This window comes from Podarcis bocagei, assembly GCF_964188305.1.
Source record: "Podarcis bocagei genome assembly, chromosome: 3".
Taxonomy (NCBI): Eukaryota; Metazoa; Chordata; class Lepidosauria; order Squamata; family Lacertidae; genus Podarcis; species Podarcis bocagei.
Window position 1 is genome coordinate 19,904,001 of NC_138127.1, and position 24,180 is coordinate 19,928,180.

General features: G+C 43.3%; 1 long non-coding RNA gene across 1 annotated transcript in view; it reads left to right on the forward strand.

The window, feature by feature from the left end:
* Nucleotides 1-22,847: 22,847 nt before the first annotated feature.
* Nucleotides 22,848-24,180, forward strand: part of LOC308583274 — a 101,427-nt gene continuing 100,094 nt past the window's right edge. The window contains exons 1-2 of the long non-coding RNA XR_014006154.1: nucleotides 22,848-22,967; nucleotides 23,440-23,479. This is a non-coding gene — a long non-coding RNA (uncharacterized lncRNA). The remainder of the gene's footprint in view (nucleotides 22,968-23,439; nucleotides 23,480-24,180) is intronic.

Sequence of the window (24,180 nt, forward strand, 5' to 3'; positions counted from 1 at the left end):
AGGCATTCCATTCTGTTGTGACTGTTATTCAAGCAAATGTCGTTTTTAGCTGTGTTTCTGCTTCTCTCTCTGTATGTGTGTGAGGTGAACAGCTGCTCTGAGAGATTTCTCAGGATACTGCTGAGGACAGTGTGTTTTAGTGTCATCTGTCTGAAGTGAAACAGACAGAGAAAATCCCTAAACGTTAATAGGGAGAAACCTGAGCACCAGATTGTAAATATATTTTTCTAAGTTATATGTTTATGAAAGTAAAGGTTTTTAATATAAAGAGTCTGCACATTGCATATCATCCATTTGGGGGAGAGAAAACAGTGGTGGGTTTTGTGTTCTGGGGCTTAGGAATCTGCATAACTTCCTGTGCGCATTTTCTTTCAGATTTTAAAGATTATTTAAGGATGTGAGATGTAGTTCAAACCTTGGAGCAACGGGCTGACAAAACCTGTCATAGACACTATCACACTGAAGAAGATCGCTGCTGTTCACCCGTCTGCCCTAAAACACAAGTGCAGGTTTCTCCCTAATTTCAAATATGCTCCCATATAGAAGAAAGATACTGTTAGAAGAACAAGCAGGCAGGGAAGATGAAACAAGCGTGTGAAATAAATCAGCTTTACTCGAAGTTGTGAAGCCTTATTTTCAAAGAGAAAGCTAATGACTAAATGCAAGTTAAATAATAAGCTGAACTCTAAACAAAACATCAAAGGCAACAAGAAAACTCAAGATGAAATTGTTTAGGTGTATAGGAAGCACGTAATCTGCCATGCCTTGTGCTTCAGGCAATTAGAAGAAGACTAATATATACGACAGTGGCATATATCAATATTCTTGAGAGAGCTGCTAAAATCTTGAAGTTAAAAGGAAGGAAGAAATCTTCTTGAAAATGGAGGAGGGAAGGACAGCCTGTTAGAAATAAGAATAAATTGTGTTCTTGAGATTATTGGTCTTTAAAAAACTTTCTTACGAAAGGGGAAACTGTGCTAACTTTCATGCTGCCAGTTAAAATTACTGTAAAATTAGAAGCAGTTGTCACTTGATGTTCGTTGGAACCAGGTGATACCAGAGGTGGTCTTTACCCTGTTTTACCTTAACAGTCACTCTTGGCACATCTGTGTGGGGAGGGGAAGACTTCTCTCCCTTCTCTCCCTGAAATTTGTTGCACACCTCCTGGAAGCTGAGGTTAATAACATTTGTTATTCCTATTTGGTTCCTTTTTTAAAGCATAACTCACTTTCTGCAAAGGAGGGGGGCAGAGAACCCAGGAAATAATGTTGCGGTTCGTAGTTAATGCCTCAAAACACAACATTCTTTGATTCACTCCAAACCAGCACCAAACTTTGGCAAAGGTTTAGCAGCATTTTCCAACGAAAGCCCTGCGTTTTTGCAGTCCCCCACAAATGGAGCAATAACCACTCAAAACGGGGGTTCAAAAGCTCACCCAAAACCCGACATTGTCCAATTCACTCCAAACCAGTGTCAAACTTGGGCAAAAGTTTTGCAGAGTTTTGCACCAACCTCCATCATGTCTCCTGATGCTCCCAAGGAGGATCAGAACTGCTTAAAGATAGAGGGCAAGCAGGTGGGCGAGGGACAGGGTGATGGTGGGGTGCCCAGAATTGCCCTCCCCAAATGTTGAAGTGTATGCAAAAATGCAGAACTTTATCATTAGAGGTTGGCATTCAACTTAGGTTTGGGCAGATTAGCATCCTTTTAAATGTGTTGGGGAGGGGGTATTGGTTTGCTCTTGCTCTTGCTCTTGTTTTTATTATGTATTCTGTGTTCACATTTTGCATTTTTATGCTGTGAACTTCCCTGTGATCTTCGGATGAAAGGAAGTATGCAAATTTTAACAAACAAATAAATAACACCACATAATTCCATCCTTCGGAAATGCAGTGTACCTTCAAAACCTTTATTTGCACACTTGTTTTACCCTTGCCACTCCTCCATGCATGGCTATAATATCAGTGTACTGGAAGAAGCAAAGATCACCAGTGTTGAAGCAATAATTCTTCAACATCAACTTCATTGGACTGGTCATGTTGTGCAGATGCCTGATGATCGTCTTCCAAAGCAACTACTCTATTCTGAACTTAAAAATGGAAAGCATAATGCTGGTGGTCAACAAAAGAAATTTAAAGACTGTTTCAAGGCAACTCTTAAAAAATGTAGTATAAACACTGACGACTGGGAAACACTGGCCAGCAAGCACTCCAGTTGGAGAACAGCCTTTACCAAAGATGTCAGGGGCTTTGAAGACACTCGAACTCAGGACGCAAGCGAGAAACATGCTAGGAGGAAGGCACACTTGGCAAATCCACACTGTGATCAACTCCTACCCGGAAACCAATATCCCCACTGTGAAAGGACGTGTGAATCCAGAATTGGCCTCCACAGTCACTTATGGACTCATTGTTATACTAATAATAATAATAATAATAATAATAATAATAATAATAATAATTTATTATTTATACCCCGCCCATCTGGCTGGGCTTCCCCAGCCACTCTGGGTGGCTTCCAAAAGAATATTAAAATACTATAATACATCAAACATTAAAAGCTTCCCAAAACAGGGCTGCATTCAGATGTCTTCTAAAAGCCTGGTAGTTGTTGTTCTCTTTGACATCTGGTGGGAGGGTGTTCCGTGTTTATGGAAGACAATCTTACTGGGCTATGAGTGATCGCCAGAGAAGAAGATAATGAAGCAACAGCAAGGCTCAATCACTTTTCTGGTTCAAGCAGCATCAGCAGGTAGGGTCTTTCTCTGACAGAAAATCCTATAAGATTATTCTATAATTTCTACTTAGTTAGCTTTACTCTAGTTAGGCAGCTTCAAATAAACCTTAATTCTTTGTCTAAACTTAGGGCATTTTTATACACAGGACCTCTTGCTTCAGTAACCATGTAATGTGAATGTGAATTCTACATCGGCCCGAATCCTCATTTGCATTAAATATGCTGGTCCTCCACACTCTCTTCTGCATTACCAATGAACATAATTACCAATGTAAAAGAGACCCTGATCCTATTTAAGCCTCAGGTACAGAAACACTCTTCTCTCTTCAGCTCTAGCCATATCAGAAGGACGTGGCAGAAAAACTGCCATACATAGGCATGCATGTGTGAGCACATCTCCCACCTGTTGACACGGAAACTTTGACTTCAAAAGGGTGTGTTCAGTTTAAGTGAAAAAGGAAGAGGAGCAAAGAAACCCCATGCATGAAGTAAGCTTCTCAAGAAGCCGCTAGGACTCAGAATCCAGCTCTTATATTTAAATGGACTCCAGCAACTGCCTGCCCTTGATTCCTTTTGATGGGTGACATCACACAAATAGCAGCATAGTTTTCCGAATGAGTCAGTAAGGGTGTCAGAGCCGCTGTTGCTTCGTCAGACATTTGGGGCAACTACTTAACCCTTATGCCTGCTTCTGGAGTGCATGGGCAAGATTGCCTTTCCCTTCAAATCTAAGAACATTTCTTGCTTCCGGTGTGTCAAAAACGAATCAGCCGACTACATTTGAAAAAAACGAATTGGCAAGCAATTCTAGTTCAGTGAGCATATGAAAATTAATAGGTTCACCCAATCACCTGATACAATCGCCTGTATTTCTTGTATATACACTGCACATGGACACACTCTGGGATTTGCTGAGGTTTTATTATGAAGATAGCATCTTAAGCTGATCAGCACTGGCCCTTTGGCGAAAGGAAGCCCATGTCGTGTTCGAGAAAGTAAGATTTCATTTCTTGGTGATTAGCTTTCTACCTATAGTAGATCAGATTAATCTTGAAATGTTTATGCTTTGAATTTTATATTCCACTCCCCACCCCCATCTTAGAGCATCATCTGTTCAACTGGAATATGATTAAGTTCAACAGTGAATGTGGGAGCCTCAAAATACAGTGCCATAAGCCGGGGGGGGGGGCGAGAGAGAGAACATACCAATACAGTTTTCAGCCATCTAGGGTTCACTTATCTCCCTGATCCAGGTTTTCAATCAGTAGTTTATGAATTTCAAATTGCTGCAAAACTCAGCAAGGCAACTCAGCCAACTGGCTAACTACCATTTAGGTGCGTACATCCCTGCCTTACAAGAGATCCAGAGGTCTGGAAACTTGCAAACTGCGCTTCAACTGTAATGAATTTCTCACTTCAAATTCAGGAGTACTTGTGCATCTTTGGAGAAACACAAGCAGGAATCCACCCCCCTTACTTCAGCAATCCTTAAACCATTTCAGTTTCTGCCATGAAGTGCTTTCACAATATAGTTAGGGCCAAACAGGCTTAATTCTGCAGTGGCATTGAAAATATTAATGCTGGTGCACTTTGTACAATGCCAGCATGTGAACGGAAAAACCAATGGTACGTTTATTGAGAAAGTGGGGGGGGGGCAGGGGTGAGCAGTTGCTTAACCTGCAGCATCACTTGCAAAACTAGTAGCTCACTGAATGCTGTACTAAAGGGGATCTACCCTCTAAATCACAATTTTTAATCTGAGGCACTTTTTTGCATCCATTTCTGCTTAGTGAATCCCAAGGTTCTAGTATGACACAAGCAGGTTACAGAACCTGCCAGTTTCTGTCCTGCAGGTCCTTCCAGAGGGGTTAAACTTTCATTCCTTATGCCTGGCTATGGTCTGAAGAAATGGGGGCTTTTCCTTTGAAAGCTTGCCTCCAGAAGGTCAGTATTTTGTGGTAGAGATTCGATGGCATACCAGAAATTAAGGTTTGTGCAATCAAAGCGGATTAAACTAGTCTGTCATTCTGGTCCGACAATTTTTAAAAAGTGGGGAGCCTTTAGGTGTAACGTGGAGGCAGTCCGTAGTAGCTGAAACTGGGTGCGGGGCAGGGAGTCGGGTGAAGTCAGGAACAGGCTTGCAAGCAGGGAACCAGGGCGGGTCAGAAGCTCAGGCAGGAAAGCAGGACAGGGTTCAGGCAGGAACTAGCAACAAACAATATTGCTCCCGCAACTTGGAACTGGGGCTGGCTGGCTTTTATCTGCCCCGAGGCATAGGGCGGCCCTGATCCTCTGGTGACTCGCCTCTCCTGGCCTGGAGGCGAGCACTCCTCCTGCGGGAACTTAGTTCCCTCCACCTCTCTGCCCTGAGCCTCTGCAGCTCAGGAGAGGCTGGAGGGTTACCGGACCCAGAGGCAACCTCAGCTTCCTCTGATGGGGCTGAGAGTGAAGCAGCTGCAGGCGATGGGTTCTCCATCCCATCAGGAGCCAGAGCAGACTCAGCTGGTTCCTGCACCTGAGGATCCAGCACAGGTGAGGACCCTTCAGGCTCATGCCCCAGCCCCATCTCAGCTGGTTCTGGAGGCGGGGAATCCTGTGCAGGCTGGGATCCCTCAGGTTCAGCATCTGAGTCCGAATCCCAACCATCACAATATCAGGATGAATGATTGCTATTGTGTAAGCACCCCACAAACGAATCAGATCAAATGCTTGATAAAGACCAGACACTGTCTAACCTCTGTATAGGCTTTGTGCAAGCCAATCAGGATGAATACTCAATAAGCTGGTCCTCTGGAGCAGCTCCATGAGAAAGGATGGAATATGGAAGGTTTCCTCACTGATGCCTGGTAACTTCAGCCTGTCTGGTATTACTCTGGTGAACAGGTCTGGGAGCATATGTGCTATTGTGTGATAGCCTTGAGTAAGACAGAAATTCCTGGAACATTTTTTTACCAACCTCTGCTTATTGAATCAAAAGGTTGCAGAAGACTCAGGCACTCTGATTCTGATAAATATAGCTTTTCAAATTCCTTAGGTTTGCTTATTTTAGAACTTTGATAAAATCCTGAATGTTTTATTGATCTGCTTCTCATTAGGATGTGTGTTGCAAACAAAAACTCAATATTTCAATCCCACAAAGCAAACAAAAATGTGTCACGTAATCTTCTATTGCCATTTAAAGCTCGACATCTAATTTTGATGCATTGTTTTGATTATTCATGTGATTTCTTCATCCCCACCACCTTTGCTTTGTAGATGTATCCTTTTTGCTCCCCCCCTGTTGACTCCAATACATTTTTAATCAATATTTTAATTGCATGCAGAATTGAAGCTGAATCCAGCCTGAATCTCAGTTGAAAGCTTTCTCATATTGTTTAATATATTGCTTTATATAGGAATGGTTTTTATGGGAGGGGGAAAACCTATTGTCATCTTTTTCTTTTAAACTCTGAAGTACTTCATTAAAGTGCCTCTGCAATCTCTTCAAATTCCCGAGACCCATTGTGTGCTAACCAATAAACTCTAAAATAATCATATATATATATATATATATATATATATATATATATATATATATATATGCAGGTTTTGTTGTCTTCGGGTGTCTTCCCGTGTAAGAGTTGGGGTGTCTAGGCGACGTTTCGACGAGGTCTCACTCGTCATCTTCAGGCTGGTGCTTTCGGCTTCTTGTTACTGGAACAGAGCAGGATCTCAGTGTTTGAGTTCCTATAAATACTGTTGAGGGGGTGTGGTGTATAGCCTCCAACGTTCTGGGCAGAGAGGAAGTTCCCAGGTTAGTGTGCCTTTTCTTCTTTTGTTCATTAATTACTTGAGGGATATCCTGAGAGATTTCTTGAGTGATATTCTGAGTACCATTTAGGAGGGTCATTAGGAGTGGATTAGTTGCTAAAGCTTTCGTGTCTTGACCTCTTGAGCTTGTGAAGAGTTTTTTTTTCCTGAGAAGATGGCTGTACTGCACTTAGTTGTGCTCTGGCTTGGCTTCGTGTATAGGGGCGAGCTGTGGTTTTGTGCCCTGTGCCAGCCAGATCTGTGTAGGGATTGCAGGGGGGTGCAGCATCCGGAGGTGCCACTGTGGTTTGGCTACTGGATGGTGTCTGTAATTTATCTGTGGAGAGGGTCTGGGTTTGGGTCTGGTGAGGTTGATTGGAGATGGCGTTCTGTGTGCCTCTGGTTCTGGTGTCGGTTTTTGTGGGGAGGGCTAATTTCCAGATGTCTGGCAGGCGGGACGTGTCGTCACGCTTGTTCATGTTGTGAGGGTGTTTCTCTATCTCGATGGCTTCCATGATTATTCTCTTGTGGTGGTGTTCCATGTTAAAGAGCAATTTGGAATCTGCAAAATTAATTTCGTGTCCTGTTTCTTTCATGTGTTGGTAAAGAGAGGAAGTTTTTTCTTCTTTTTTGACGGCATTCTTGTGTTCTGCGATACGTGCATTTATTCGTCTGTTTGTTTGTCCAATGTACGTGGCTGGGCAGACTTTGCAGGGTATTTCATAGACCCCTTGGTTTTCTAACTGGATTTTATCTTTGGGGTTTCTGAGGATATTGGCTATTTTTTGGTTGGTGCAAAAGGCTGTTTTGATATTGTGTTTATGGAGGATTTTGCTAATTTTATCTGTAGTGCCCTTGATATAAGGAAGGAGGGCCATGCCATTGTTTTCTTCTGTGTCTTGGTTTTTGGGGGGTGTTTCTTTTTGGATTAGTTTCGTAACCCTGTTTTGCTGGTATCCGTTGGCGATTAACACATTTGAGAGATTCTGTAACTCAGTTGTCAAGTGGTCTTTGTCAGCCAGGCGTTTGGTTCTGGAGATGAGAGTCTTGGCTACGGAGTTTATTTGTGCAGGGTGGTGGTGTGATTGTGCATGTAAGTAGCGGTTGGTGTGTGTTTTTTTCCGGTAGATAGTGTGTCCTAGGGAGCCATCAGGTTTTTTGTAGATTAGGACGTCAAGGAAGGGAAGTTGGTTGTTGGCTTCTATTTCCATAGTGAATTGTATTTTGGGGTGTAGGCTGTTGAGATGTGTGAGGAAGCTATCTAGTTTTTCTTTCCCGTGTGGCCAAATTACAAAGGTGTCGTCAACATATCTGAGCCAAAGTTTGGGTTTGTGTTCTGACTTGTCTAAAGCATTGGTTTCAAAGTGTTCCATGTACAGATTTGCGATGACCGGTGAGAGGGGTGATCCCATAGGTGCTCCTTCTATCTGTTTGTATCTTTGTCCATTGTGGATGAAGTACGTGTTGGTTAGGCAGTGGTTGGTCAGGTCCAGGATGTATTCGGGGGGATTGTATTTGTTTTGAATGGCTGTCAAGGCTTCATTAATGGGCACTTGTGTGAAGAGAGATACAACATCGAAGCTCACAAGTAGGTCATCGGGATGTAGGTTTTGCTTCTTTATTGTTTCTATGAACTGGAAGGAGTTTGTAACGTGTGAAGCGATAGATTCTGCATAGGGCTGAAGTTGCTTAGCGAGAAATTTAGCGAGATTTTGTAGAGGTGAGCCTATGGAGCTGACTATTGGTCTGAGTGGTGTTCCTTCTTTGTGTATCTTGGGGAGACCGTAGAGTTTGGGGCATCTGGATGATTTTTCTCTGGGGATGATTCTTAGCTGGATTTCTTCACTGATAGGAGAGGCTTTTATTTTGGATTTGGTGGTTTTTTCCAGGTAGGTGGTGGGATCTGTTTTTATAGGTTGGTAGGTAGGGTCTTGGAGTAGATTTGATAGTTTTGCTTGGTAGTCCGATGTGTTCATCACAACAGTGGCATTACCTTTGTCTGCTGGGAGAATGATTATGTTGTTGTCTTTCCTCAGGTTGGTGAGTGCTTTCTGTTCTTCTTTGTGTAAATTGCTTCTGGGTGGTTTGCTGGAGCAGAGGATGTTGGTGACTTCAAGTCTGATTTTATTTGCTTCATCTGGGTTGATTTTGGTTAGGCTAGCTTCGACTCCGCATATGATGTTTTCCGTGGGGATGCGTCTCGGGGTGACTGCAAAGTTGAAACCTTTGGAGAGTACTTTGGTTTCAGTTGAGGTGAGGATCCTGTCTGATATGTTATGTACTGTTTGTTTCATGGGTTGTTGTGGAGGGTGGCTGGGCTTCTGGCGTTTCTCTAGTTTGTGGAGTTTGTTGGTGTGTGTGTCTGTCTTATGTGAGGACTCAGTTTCAGCTCTCCAAACGGCTAGTTGTTTGCATTTGTCCCAGAGTGCAGGGTGGATTTTGTTACAGAGTTTGAGGTGAAGAGTGAGTAGATCTTTGTTGGTTTGGTTTAGTAGGTATCTTTTCCTATGTAGTTCGTTTCTGATTAGGGATAGTTCAGTTCGTTTCAGGATCCTTTCGGTAGCTGGGGTTTTAGAGTGGAATTTAAGTTGGAAGCATGTGGGAATTAAGTTGTTGTCTCGGCAGTTGCGTAGGAACAAGAGATCACACAAGATGGTGGCTCTTCGGATTTCTAGTTTCTCGTAGGTTCTTGTCAGCTGGAAGGTTTCCTCCCCGTAGAGGTGAGATATTTGCTTTCGTAGATTTTCACGGGTACAGGAATGCAGGTTTTGTTGTCTTCGGGTGTCTTCCCGTGTAAGAGTTGGGGTGTCTAGGCGACGTTTCGACGAGGTCTCACTCGTCATCTTCAGGCTGGTGCTTTCGGCTTCTTGTTACTGGAACAGAGCAGGATCTCAGTGTTTGAGTTCCTATAAATACTGTTGAGGGGGTGTGGTGTATAGCCTCCAACGTTCTGGGCAGAGAGGAAGTTCCCAGGTTAGTGTGCCTTTTCTTCTTTTGTTCATTAATTACTTGAGGGATATCCTGAGAGATTTCTTGAGTGATATTCTGAGTACCATTTAGGAGGGTCATTAGGAGTGGATTAGTTGCTAAAGCTTTCGTGTCTTGACCTCTTGAGCTTGTGAAGAGTTTTTTTTCCTGAGAAGATGGCTGTACTGCACTTAGTTGTGCTCTGGCTTGGCTTCGTGTATAGGGGCGAGCTGTGGTTTTGTGCCCTGTGCCAGCCAGATCTGTGTAGGGATTGCAGGGGGGTGCAGCATCCGGAGGTGCCACTGTGGTTTGGCTACTGGATGGTGTCTGTAATTTATCTGTGGAGAGGGTCTGGGTTTGGGTCTGGTGAGGTTGATTGGAGATGGCGTTCTGTGTGCCTCTGGTTCTGGTGTCGGTTTTTGTGGGGAGGGCTAATTTCCAGATGTCTGGCAGGCGGGACGTGTCGTCACGCTTGTTCATGTTGTGAGGGTGTTTCTCTATCTCGATGGCTTCCATGATTATTCTCTTGTGGTGGTGTTCCATGTTAAAGAGCAATTTGGAATCTGCAAAATTAATTTCGTGTCCTGTTTCTTTCATGTGTTGGTAAAGAGAGGAAGTTTTTTCTTCTTTTTTGACGGCATTCTTGTGTTCTGCGATACGTGCATTTATTCGTCTGTTTGTTTGTCCAATGTACGTGGCTGGGCAGACTTTGCAGGGTATTTCATAGACCCCTTGGTTTTCTAACTGGATTTTATCTTTGGGGTTTCTGAGGATATTGGCTATTTTTTGGTTGGTGCAAAAGGCTGTTTTGATATTGTGTTTATGGAGGATTTTGCTAATTTTATCTGTAGTGCCCTTGATATAAGGAAGGAGGGCCATGCCATTGTTTTCTTCTGTGTCTTGGTTTTTGGGGGGTGTTTCTTTTTGGATTAGTTTCGTAACCCTGTTTTGCTGGTATCCGTTGGCGATTAACACATTTGAGAGATTCTGTAACTCAGTTGTCAAGTGGTCTTTGTCAGCCAGGCGTTTGGTTCTGGAGATGAGAGTCTTGGCTACGGAGTTTATTTGTGCAGGGTGGTGGTGTGATTGTGCATGTAAGTAGCGGTTGGTGTGTGTTTTTTTCCGGTAGATAGTGTGTCCTAGGGAGCCATCAGGTTTTTTGTAGATTAGGACGTCAAGGAAGGGAAGTTGGTTGTTGGCTTCTATTTCCATAGTGAATTGTATTTTGGGGTGTAGGCTGTTGAGATGTGTGAGGAAGCTATCTAGTTTTTCTTTCCCGTGTGGCCAAATTACAAAGGTGTCGTCAACATATCTGAGCCAAAGTTTGGGTTTGTGTTCTGACTTGTCTAAAGCATTGGTTTCAAAGTGTTCCATGTACAGATTTGCGATGACCGGTGAGAGGGGTGATCCCATAGGTGCTCCTTCTATCTGTTTGTATCTTTGTCCATTGTGGATGAAGTACGTGTTGGTTAGGCAGTGGTTGGTCAGGTCCAGGATGTATTCGGGGGGATTGTATTTGTTTTGAATGGCTGTCAAGGCTTCATTAATGGGCACTTGTGTGAAGAGAGATACAACATCGAAGCTCACAAGTAGGTCATCGGGATGTAGGTTTTGCTTCTTTATTGTTTCTATGAACTGGAAGGAGTTTGTAACGTGTGAAGCGATAGATTCTGCATAGGGCTGAAGTTGCTTAGCGAGAAATTTAGCGAGATTTTGTAGAGGTGAGCCTATGGAGCTGACTATTGGTCTGAGTGGTGTTCCTTCTTTGTGTATCTTGGGGAGACCGTAGAGTTTGGGGCATCTGGATGATTTTTCTCTGGGGATGATTCTTAGCTGGATTTCTTCACTGATAGGAGAGGCTTTTATTTTGGATTTGGTGGTTTTTTCCAGGTAGGTGGTGGGATCTGTTTTTATAGGTTGGTAGGTAGGGTCTTGGAGTAGATTTGATAGTTTTGCTTGGTAGTCCGATGTGTTCATCACAACAGTGTGTTAATCGCCAACGGATACCAGCAAAACAGGGTTACGAAACTAATCCAAAAAGAAACACCCCCCAAAAACCAAGACACAGAAGAAAACAATGGCATGGCCCTCCTTCCTTATATCAAGGGCACTACAGATAAAATTAGCAAAATCCTCCATAAACACAATATCAAAACAGCCTTTTGCACCAACCAAAAAATAGCCAATATCCTCAGAAACCCCAAAGATAAAATCCAGTTAGAAAACCAAGGGGTCTATGAAATACCCTGCAAAGTCTGCCCAGCCACGTACATTGGACAAACAAACAGACGAATAAATGCACGTATCGCAGAACACAAGAATGCCGTCAAAAAAGAAGAAAAAACTTCCTCTCTTTACCAACACATGAAAGAAACAGGACACGAAATTAATTTTGCAGATTCCAAATTGCTCTTTAACATGGAACACCACCACAAGAGAATAATCATGGAAGCCATCGAGATAGAGAAACACCCTCACAACATGAACAAGCGTGACGACACGTCCCGCCTGCCAGACATCTGGAAATTAGCCCTCCCCACAAAAACCGACACCAGAACCAGAGGCACACAGAACGCCATCTCCAATCAACCTCACCAGACCCAAACCCAGACCCTCTCCACAGATAAATTACAGACACCATCCAGTAGCCAAACCACAGTGGCACCTCCGGATGCTGCACCCCCCTGCAATCCCTACACAGATCTGGCTGGCACAGGGCACAAAACCACAGCTCGCCCCTATACACGAAGCCAAGCCAGAGCACAACTAAGTGCAGTACAGCCATCTTCTCAGGAAAAAAAACTCTTCACAAGCTCAAGAGGTCAAGACACGAAAGCTTTAGCAACTAATCCACTCCTAATGACCCTCCTAAATGGTACTCAGAATATCACTCAAGAAATCTCTCAGGATATCCCTCAAGTAATTAATGAACAAAAGAAGAAAAGGCACACTAACCTGGGAACTTCCTCTCTGCCCAGAACGTTGGAGGCTATACACCACACCCCCTCAACAGTATTTATAGGAACTCAAACACTGAGATCCTGCTCTGTTCCAGTAACAAGAAGCCGAAAGCACCAGCCTGAAGATGACGAGTGAGACCTCGTCGAAACGTCGCCTAGACACCCCAACTCTTACACGGGAAGACACCCGAAGACAACAAAACCTGCATTCCTGTACCCGTGAAAATCTACGAAAGCATATATATATATATATATATATATATGCTTTCGTAGATTTTCACGGGTACAGGAATGCAGGTTTTGGTGTCTTCGGGTATCTTCCCGTGTAAGAGTTGGGGTGTCTAGGCGACGTTTCGACGAGGTCTCACTCGTCATCTTCAGGCTGGTGCTTTCGGCTTCTTGTTACTAGAACAGAGCTCTGTTCTAGTAACAAGAAGCCGAAAGCACCAGCCTGAAGATGACGAGTGAGACCTCGTCGAAACGTCGCCTAGACACCCCAACTCTTACACGGGAAGATACCCGAAGACACCAAAACCTGCATATATATATATATATATATATATATGTAGCCCTTCTCTCTTTGAGACATCAAAACAAGGTGGGATTAAAATCTGTTCCACATAATGTTCAAAATTTGGCATTTAAAATCAACTTCACGCAAAATAATTGCCTCAGTGCTGCCTTATAACAGAAGCCTTCACAGGAGAAAGAGCAAATCACAGGCTGTATTTGTTCAAAGGATTCCTCTCGCACACAATTTCCCTTTGGTCTGTGCAATCTGTATAACTTCGCAGCCTTGACGGCTGCATTTTTTTTTTTAATGCCACTGAAGAATTGTCTGTCTCTAACCCAGTTAATGAAGTGCACTTTCACAAGTGCATTGTATAGATTTTTGTAACAACCTTTCATTGGAGTCGTAATCCGTTTTGCCCTGAGAGCAGACACCCCTTTAGAGATGCTCTCTCTATCTCTCTCTGCCTGAAAATGCAGAAATGTGGCGGGCAACAGTCGTGTTTCTTCACACGGTGCTTTCAGGCCTCAGGCTTCGATACCTTTCACTCTCTGCTTCCTGCTCACCTACTCCTGTCTCTCCGCAAATGTTTTCCCTAACCACTGGCAGCGGCAACAGAAAGAGACGCTTTGCTGCATATCTCGTGTCCCCTGAAATAAATTGGCAATCAAGTGCTGTCATTTGTGTTTTACCTTCTCCTCGGTGCAATAGCTTTGGTGCCGGCTACAGAGATGTGAGGTGCGAGTTATTTAGATCATCTTGATTAGCACTGTAGCAGCAAATGCAAATTTGGCTCCTGAGGTTTGCTCCCCTCAGGGTAGAAGAGGTGGAGTGTGGGGAAAGAAAGGTTGGGAGGAAAGGAATGTGAGTTTTATTCATTTATTTATTTCATTTATCAAGCCCTTCCCATGGAAACACCCTGAAGTGATAACAATAACAATGAAAAATAAGTACAGGTAAAAGCAAGTACAGATCTCATACAACTATGAATAGGGATCAATGGAGATAATAATCTCCGCTTGAAAGACTTGTTGAAGGTCTTCAAGAGATGCCCAAAGGAAAATAGAGGTGGTGCCTGTCAGATATGGGAGAGAGTTCCAATGGTTGAGTGCAGAAGGAGTTTTCTGGGTGGGAAGGAGCCACTGAACTACCTTTCCGGCAGGTGGGCTACTGCTGCTTACGAAGGAACGGAAGAGGAAGGGAGAGGCAGTGGGGATGTGAGCATGGTGCAGAGCCACCAACCTGGTGCTCCTGGTAGTGCACACCTCTGTCTCCCAGGTAGCTCATGCAACCCATCTGTCTGCCAGGAGGCTAGCATAATGGGGAGGTGCTTCTGGGTAAATGGCAGCACACGAAAGACCCAGCACATACATCACATGGTATTTTCAAGAGGCCCTCTTCTGTAGACCACAGTGGTCTGTTGGGTGTATAAGGCAGGCATTGGCAAACTCAGCCATCCAGATGTTTGGGGACTACAACTCCCATCGTCCCTGACCACTGGTCCTGTTAGCTAGGGATGATGGGAGTTGTAGGCCAAAACATCTGGAGGGCCGAGTTTGCCTATGCCTGGTATAAGAGATGAAATGATCTATTTGTTTACTGCATAATGTTTTTTAAAAAACATCCATTTTCTGAAGCAAAGTACTTTTTGGCAGCGATACAAAGCTCCAGCGTGAAAGTGCCATTCCTTCCTCCCACAGTAGAATTACTCTTCTTCTTTCAAAGTCGGGGATTGCTTGAGGCATATTCCTCCACTTTGAGATGAATAGGGCAGCCTTCACTCACTCAGGGCTCCAAAGTGGCAGGGGTAGAGGCACAAGCTTTCGGCTTCTACTTTCTGATCCTATTAAGCCAGATTCACAATGACATAGATAGATAAATGTTTGTTTATTTATTCATTTGTTCATTATGCAGTTCTTATCCCCTACTTTTCTTTGAGATGCGAGCACAGGATGGCTCACAGCACACAATATACAGCAGAATAAGATATAAAAATATACTATTAAAACATCCAGGCATAAATGTGTTCGACACAAAGCAGCAGCAGTAGCAGTCAGCTTCATCTCATCCAGAATTGACATTGACTCAAGACTTGGAGTCCTGGATAAATAGATACATTTATAACTTGCACCTGAATAGAGCTAATGTGAATAACAACTGAATACTGCTTTGTGGCCCCTTCATGGATCACTGCCTTGTTCTGGCGAAGGGGCTTGAATAACTGCAAGAAACTAGGAGCTATGCCATGCAGACTGTCTGCCCAAGACAGACAGGTCATAGCCGAGAGTTTAGACTAAATGTCCTCCACCTGGAGAAGGAACTGGCAAACCACTTCAGTATTTTGCCAAGAAAACTCCATGGACATAAAAAGGAGAAGTTTTGATAAGAAAGTGAGAGTTTCCAAGGCATGCTCTGGTTCATGGGGTCACAGAGAGTTGAACACAACTAAGACGGCTAAACAACAACAACAACAACAACAACAAACCACTTTGTGGGGAGCAGGCAGTTATAAACAGGGTGCTCCCCCCCCCACAAGGGGCTGAGAATGGATATATACCCAATGCTTGAGCCAAAGCCTATCTACATCTGGAATCAATAAAGTTGTGGCCAATTTTAAAATCCCAGAATATTGTCCTGTATAGTTTTTGCACCCATTTTAGGCTGGGCCTTTGTTCCCTTGGGGCGGGGGTCACTGTGATTAAGTCCACAGCCACAGTTTATTTTAGCTAACTGAACCCAAGCCTGTCTACAAGCCGTGGTTGGTTTGATGCTGACAGTCGAGGATTTAAGGCCACATATTGAAGCTATTTTGCAAGCCACGGTTTGGTATACACAGACAACGCTGACAAACCAGTTTGGGCCCTTGTTCCACCTCATGAGGCTGCTCAACCTCCTGGATATTTGAAGCAGAGTACTGAAGAGATGGAAGGTAAAGGCAGAGAGTGGTTTGCTAGTTATACATTTGCATGCTCAAATCGTGGTATGGGTTCTAAAGCACGATTAGCACACGTGTTATGTCTGAGATCAGCCAGGAATGTGTACGCTGTTTCTATGCCCGAGTGACTCCCTGACTGTGAACCCGCTAGAGCAAAAGATTGCTTGCTGCAAAGTTGCAAGGCTGGTGTGCCAGCTGTGCCCTGCCTGGAGAACATGGACCTACTCAGATACTGATTGCGTTGCTTCCAGGCTGGTCTATAGGGGGATGACTTCCAAGGCAGTTCAGAAACTTTAATTACGTAGTACAAAATGTGACTGCTAATACTAGGAGCTGGATTACACTCAAAATTTGCATTATCAATTTAAGAACATAGGAAGAGCCCCGGTGGATCAGAACAAAGGCCCATCTGGACCAGCATCCTGCTCTCACAATAGGCAACCAGATGTCTATGGGAAGCCTACAAGCAGGACCAGAGTGCAGCAGCACTCTCCCCATTTGCAATTCCCAGCAACTGATGTTCAGATACATACTGCATCTGACAGTGAAGGTAGAACTAATTTGTTTCTCAGTTTAAAATGCTAATGATTTGGGGGTTTTTTACTTTAATTTCCTAAATGGTTTGGGATCATGATATTTGGTCCCATTCACATGAACTTGCCCAAGTCTTGAGATCTTTCCGAGTCCAGATACCATGTCCTCCTGCATTCACAGGTCCAACCTCTCAATGCAAACCTGCACAATACGTGCTTATAGCATGGTGCATTCTTCATTCCTAATGACAAACCTTTCCTGTAGATGCTCTCATTCTTGTCTTCCTCGCATGGGCAAGGAATGAAAATTAGGAAATGTGACAGTTGTTCCTTTTAAATTATTTGCTAGGAATATTCACTAAACAAAACATGCATTTCGTTATGGGGATTTTGAACGTGATAATGTGCAAGATGCAAAAGTATTAGAATTCATCAGCGGGATACAGCTGTTTATGTAGTTCTAAAGCTGTAGTCTAAATTGATTGTGCCTCTTTGTCTCTAAACCAGCTGGCCAAACTTTATTAACACATCTGTCAGTTGTTACTCAAAAAAGATAGCAAAATTGTTGCTCGCACACACACACACACACACACACACACACACGTGCAAAGGTGTTACTTGAATGAGACATTTTAAGAGAAAACTAAAACCTAATGACTGTCATACTAATTCGGCTGCTTCAGCAAACAGTGACATCCATTACCTGGTCAGTTGGGCTGAGATTAGAGATGCAATTGAAATCTGGATAGCCCTGTTTTTTTTGTTCATAAGAGAAATTGCTCAGACTGGGAAGCAGGGGTTGCAGATAATTCTGAAATCTTTCAAACAATGTGCAATTAAGCCATATCTCTGTGCTTAGAATTGGTGTGTCTCATAGGAGCATTACTATGGAAAGGGGGCTTCCCTTTTGCCTCTAGCTACAAGCTCTGATTCGAGAGCCCCAAAGTTCAAATCTCTTCCTTCTCCAAATACAGTTCCTAGTGAGAGACAAAATGAATCAGCCTGCTTGGCATCCTTGAGAAACAGATGGGGAAGCATGGGGAGACTTTCCTCTAGTCTGGATTGTCTACCAGCTTAACCATTAAATTCAACAGCATCCAGCCAATTCACCTCTGCCTAGCCCACCTTACAGGGTTGTCTTGAGGATAAAGTGGGTGGGATGCATGCTTCCTTTAGCTCCTTGGGTGAAAGGTAGGATAAACACATAACAACAAATAAATAAACAGCAATCCCAGGGGATTGCTGTTGGTGAAAGAAGATGTACCACCATTCAGATTTTTAAAAAATGACCACAGTGCTGTAGGCAAGACATTTTATGTTGTGTGGAGTTAGATTCCTAGCTCACTTCATCTTGTGAAGGGCAGATAATCCCTTTCCTTGCTTCTCCAGAAGTAATCTCACGCCAAACACAAGCATGCACAAAGTTTCAGGTCACCTTGGAGCTAGTTTGTGTTGGCGCAAGAGGGCTCGACCCCAGAATCTGTTGCCAATATTATTATTTTTTAATTAATGAATAAAGAAGTTTGATTTTATACTTCCCCACAACAGGAAACATGTGTTAGCTGGGTTTTTAGCATTGGCATAAAGAAGAAATTATTCCCTAACATTTGGTTTTGGAAGCCCTATAACTACTCCTCTAAAGTTAGTCAGCATCTCAGTGCAGCTGTTCCTAGGACTACACAGCAGGCCCTGGGGAACATCCATGCATTATTCGTGTATTTGGTATAAATTGTGCTATAACCCAGATAGGGAGCCCTGTTACAGTTACAAGCAGTATAAAAGGCATGTGTATTCAGAGCAGAGGTGCCAACATTTCAAGATGATTGAGGGGACCTGACACAACGTTCTGACGTCACACGTGCAACATTGTGAGGAGCCAGGGAGCAGAGCCAAATGCCCTCTGAACATTGAGGGGCCCAGCCCCCTCAAAAAAAATAGGAGAGCAAAGTGCCTTGGCTCCCAGGAACTGACGCTTATGATTCAGAGGTAAGTCCCATATAGTTCAATGAGACTTACTCCAAGGTAAGTTAGTATAGGATTTCAGCCTTGATGCATTTGTACATAATAGTATATAATTTTCCACATTTTTCATGTCTAGCTGTGAGGACCACATCCTTCCCTCCCTGAAGGCTGTTGCTGCCCCCCCCCCCCAACATTTGCCACCTTAAGCACTGGCTTCACTGCTTTAATGGTATGGCTGACCCTGGAAGCAAAGTAATTCTTGCACTATTCTCCGCTTGGCCTACATGGTTTCTCCTGAGCCCTCTAATCTGGCCTGCTGCTTCAGGTGCACCATCCAGTCACCCCGGCATTGGCAGTGTAGCTTGCAACCCTTAGTTTCACAAGCTCTCAGGACAATACCTCTGCATCTGGGATGCAAAGCATGCATATGCTCCTTTTAGATGTTTATGCTGCAGTTACTATGTCACATATAATAACTGTGCACACCGCTACATGCTTGGCTTGGTTCAGTAAGCTAAGAAATTACGAGGACTCTATATATTTGCCATTGTTTGATTAGAACGCTAGGTGTTTTATTGCTCAATTGAACAAACCCTATTGTACTTTAATTAGCATGCAGAGCATGCACCAAAATCTCCAAAGAAAAACGTGATCCTATCATAGGTATATTAAATAGAATACAATGCATCTTTGGAATCCAGCACTAAAAGCCTATTAACATAGAATGTATAACAATAAAAGCAAGCTTTAATAACACCTCAGTGTAGATCCTTGTTGGGACCATAACCCACATTTCTGCATCTCGTATGATACCCACGTAGAATTTTAAAATGAAGATTCTATCTGCTTGGAGCATTAACACTGCTAGAAGAAAGTACTTTGAAAAGGCTCTGAGCATGTTAATGGAAAGGAGTTGAGTACTATAGCTGGAGGAGATTTTAGATTATATTTCCTCTAAGACATCTCAGAGAATTTATCTACTGTAGATGCCTAAATATCAGCCTTCTGTGTGCTTGTAAAGTTCTAACCCATCTGAGGCCTGTCAAAAGGAAAGGAGAGAACTTAATTTGCTGCGTCAAATTTTCCAAAGAAATTGGGGCATCTAAAGCACTGGTCTTCAACTGGTGGGTCACGGCCTGATGGAAGGTGGGTGGCAACAGGAGCGCTACAACCATGCAAATAAAAGATTAACAAATGGGTCCCCAAATGTATGTTTAAGTTAAAAGTGGGTCTTTAGTCTTGAAAAGGTTAAAGATACCTCATTTCCTGTGTTTATTGATCTGAGCCCCAAAGGAGCGGGGCTATAGCACCATCTATGAATATTTTTTGGCCGTGGATTCGATCAACTAAACGCTTCATCTGAAAAAGGAAAATTTCTGATTAAAAAATGACCACACTTTGTGATTTATCCTTATAGAGAAACCTTATCAGCAAATCCTCTGACAATGACCACCTGCAGATGACTGGAATTCAGGAAGAAGTAGCAGTGCTCCTACAACCTGAGGCTTGGTCAGCAGGAGGTTGAGGAAAGTATTTACCGTATGTTGACTGGTTCGTTTTTTTCTAATTGAAGTTTTATTTTGTTTGAAGGGTTCCACTGTTGTCAAAATCTGATGTTTCCATCGACACAGAAATTTTAATCATCTGCACTGACATTTCGTATTTGCTAAGAAGCCACAAGACAGAATGCATTAACCACCACACATCCTTCTGCTAAGTTCTGCTGGGTCTTTAACAGACATCTATAACAATCAGCATGAAGGAGAAGGGACCTTGAGCAAATCAATAACCATCTCTTTTTATCTCCCTTTGTTCCACTTCACTTTAAACAAAAACACACCCGATGAGAAATCTACTAGGTTGCCTTTTTGACAAATAAAAAGAGGAGAAAGAGAAACTCTGTCTTTCATTGTCAGCGTCTCCTCTCTTAGCAACTCTTCATCAAAGTTATCCATGCTCAGGTTCCTTCGGTTTATTGAATACGTATTCTCATCACTATTTATGCAAGCACCATAATGCATGGCAAAGGATGTCACTTTCTACAGTGAACACTCACTAAGGAATAGTGCAAGAGTCATAAAAAACAATCAAATTTATCTTCGAAATTCCCCGCTGATTCTTCTTGATATTCATATTGAGGAATGTGCGATGGTGCTGTCAGGTTTTATGGGTTCATTGTATCTTCAGAACATAATAAGTTTAAGAATTCTGTTGCTCGCAAGGCGGGAGAGGGAGGAGAGGGATAGAGTGTTAGGTCTTTTCCTTTTTATTTTTAAAAATACCTGTTTGAAATTCTTGTGATTTGTTTTAAAAAGGCATTAAATACGGCATTAAAAAAGCAACAACCAAGACATTCTTCATATCCTTCATTTAAGTTTATGAGGTTTTAGTATTAATAAATGAAAGGCCGAGACACTCATTTTTTCCAGCCTAAAAATATTGCACAAGCTGTTGTTATTTAATTATGGGTTTTCACTTAAAATGAGTAGTTTTTTAAACTTCCCAAGCTGTTGTTTTCTGTTGGGGTTTGAATGCTCTCAATCGCCACTTGCCTGTGGCTGGGAAGTAAAAATTCAATATCAATAGGATGACAGCTCCTCAGAGGGACGTTTTGGCAGGCTCTAAAGTACAGCGCTGTGACAGTGACTGGTGTTGCTAGAACATCCTTTTTACATTCATTTTAATGTATGTAGGAAACAGATCTAGCTGCTTTTATTCACTATTTAATCGCTGATGACTCCCATAGCATTTGCTTAAGTTCCACCTATAAGGGGAAAGCACACCCAGGGGGGCTGCCTTCACTTTTGCTTGTATTCCTGTAAACCAAGTACGACTTGTTGGCATTGGTTCTCAAGGTACTTTCACCACAACTGCCCCATTGAAGTGAGCCGACCAGCTCTAGAATGAACCGTTTTCAAGAACTACAGCCATGTTGTAAACGTTTGTCACAGGAATAGAAGCAATATTTCCTCCTGGTGGCAGCCCCCTTGCCATTGCGTGGACAGGCGGAGTCCCCAGATCCCGAGCGCCCCCCCCCCCGTCATGTGGAATAACGACTCAAGACAACGTGCTATGGGATTAAATTGGCCACAACTTTATTAAATTTCAAATGTGGGTAGACCTTGGCTCAGGCATTGGGCGTTCTCCCTCCCTGGTCCCCAGCCGGGGACCTAGGGAGCATCAGGGTTATCCAGTGTGTGTGGGGGGGGGATGGGCCGGCTCTGGAGAACATATGTTCAAGCAGAGATAGCCACCCCCGTTACGCCGCCACCGCAGGGGAAAGCAATGACGACCTTTCGGCCTACGGTCAAAGCCTCCCTTCAGAAACCCCTTTAACAGGGAACCCTGGTATCGCCGCCGCAAAGAGGAAGATGGACTAAAGGATTCCGCCCAAGGCCTGATACCACCAAAGTTGTGACGTTTTGCTACGGGAAAGGCGAAACCTGCCAATGCAGGGAAATTCCTTTCCGGCCCTTTAACAGCGACCTTATCGTAGCAGTGCCCGCATACCTGTGAAGAAAAGTTAACCTGCAAACCTATGAAGAAACGTTAACCTGCAAAAGAAGGCATTAACTGAGGGTGGGTAGGGTGGGAGAAGCTCTGGAGCCAAGTGAGGATTCCGAGGTAAGATCCTCCCTCTATTGTGTGGGCAGGTAATCCCTTCCCTACCTGGCCTGGTCTCCTTGGCAACGCTTCCCCCAGGTGGGATTGGACAATTGACTGAGGTAGGCGGGGACCTCCAGGTATCCCACCTGAGGGAAGGCAAACCAAGCCTATGCTGATGGGGCCGCTCCAGAGGCTACAAGGGAGCGGGGAAGACACTTGGAGGAAGGCTGGGATATTATGAATAAATCAGTCAGCGGCACAGAGAATTGCTGATGCAGAAAGGGGGCTGAAAAGCCCCGTCTCGTGCAAGCAGAAGTGTTTAAAGAGTTAAAAATGACGGGAGGAAAACTTCACTTTTTGTGATGAAAAAACACTCTTTTGTCCTGTTGCCACCTCTGGTCAAGCAGGTTGTTCATATTTGTTGGGGGTGGGAATTCCATTTACCTGAACAGGTGTTTACCACAGTTTGCAGTCTCTTATCTCTGGCATCTACATTGCCTGTGATCATGAGATTAGGGCATAATACATAAACATCTGATTTGCAAGGCTGTTATCAGCGATGCATGATTGCGAAAAATTGGGATTACATTTCTGGCTTTGACTACTCTCACAACCATAATATTACAAGGAAGCAGTCAAAAAGATAACACAAACCTTGGGGACTGCTACTGTTTGAAGAGACAAAAAATCTGACCCCGTGACTCTGTGCAGCATCCATCTTTGATGCCAAAATTCAGACAGACCCTAGAGAAAGGACAGAAACAGCAAGCATGAAACCGCATGATGCAGTGTTGGGACTCAGAGAAGAGCTGAAGACATTTCTGGCAACTGAAGTGAACATTAGCATTCCTTTCATAAATTTGCTGAAAGTGCCCTTTGTTAGCTATTTCTCTTATTAGAAGCAAAGAAGGATTAATTTTAAACAACAAAAACGCATGAAAAGAGCTATAGAACTGTATCCAATGCTGGTGAGGCTCTGAATTGTAATTTTTTGGGGGGGAGGGGGAGGGAGACTAATAGAAGAAATATAAACAGATTGAAAGAAAATGAGGCATTGTATTTTATTCATTTTCAGGGTGAACTATATTTTAGAAGAACGAGCTATCTATTGGGACAAGCTCTTGTATGTGAGGAAAATAAGGTTCTACTAATGCTGATAGATTTGGGACACACTTCTAAGCAAGTTTCCAATGAAAATATTTTGTAGAGAGACTTGGGGGATCTTGAAACCCTGGGAAAAATAGTGGACTCCAGTTATGACAGGCTGGAGTACATGAAAGATCTGCCTTTTTCCACCTGGCCTGGGAAGGTGGGGCCCTGACTGACTCAACTACAGAAGCTGAGGCTGCTGAACAGACTCTTGGGCTGAGGTGTTTAAAGCATTTTGTTGGTGGGGGGTTGTTGCTGTATTTGATATTATTTTTTGTATTTTTATTTTAGATTCCATTCCAACACCTCTCCGGTGGGCACCATTGTCGTGGTGAGTTCTGGCACCTCTTTTTCTAGAAAAATAACACTGGATTTTATTCTGATTTATGTGGAAATTGTTCAGTTTGTGCATATATATCATGTTGTAAGCCACCTTGAGCATGGTTTTAACTATGGAAAGGCAGCTTATAAATAGTGTATGTATGCGTACTCACAAAAAAACAGGGAAGTCCAGCCACTTAAACTTCAGTGCCAGATGTAAGATAACCAAAGAGTACATCAAAGCAATGGTTAGCAGCCTATCCAGTGAGGCAAACGGTGGATCTAAACTAGCAAGGAATTTGCCTCGACAACAAATTCTAGTCCAAGAAGAAGGAAAATGAAAACCGTGGTCCTTTTTAGCCCTTAATAATATATCTGTGTGAGAGAAAAATGAGCTTATTGTGAATTTAGGTATTTAATAAGGTGCTACAAGAAGCTTTTCTATAGAACCTTGAGTGGCAGCTAGCTTTACCATAACTCCACTTTCAGAAAGGACCTGCAGGCAATGATGAACATGAGTTAGCTCTCTGCCGCTCAAATGGCATGTGGCCAAATCATATTACCACTTAGGCCAATTCACCCAAGCCCTCTTCTGTCTCTGGATTAATAACTTGGTGCCCAGATAACATATGGGTTGGGGTGTTAGTACAGCAGATTTGGCATCCAGCTGCTGATTTCTAAAACAAAAAGGGGGGCTTTATTTATGAAATG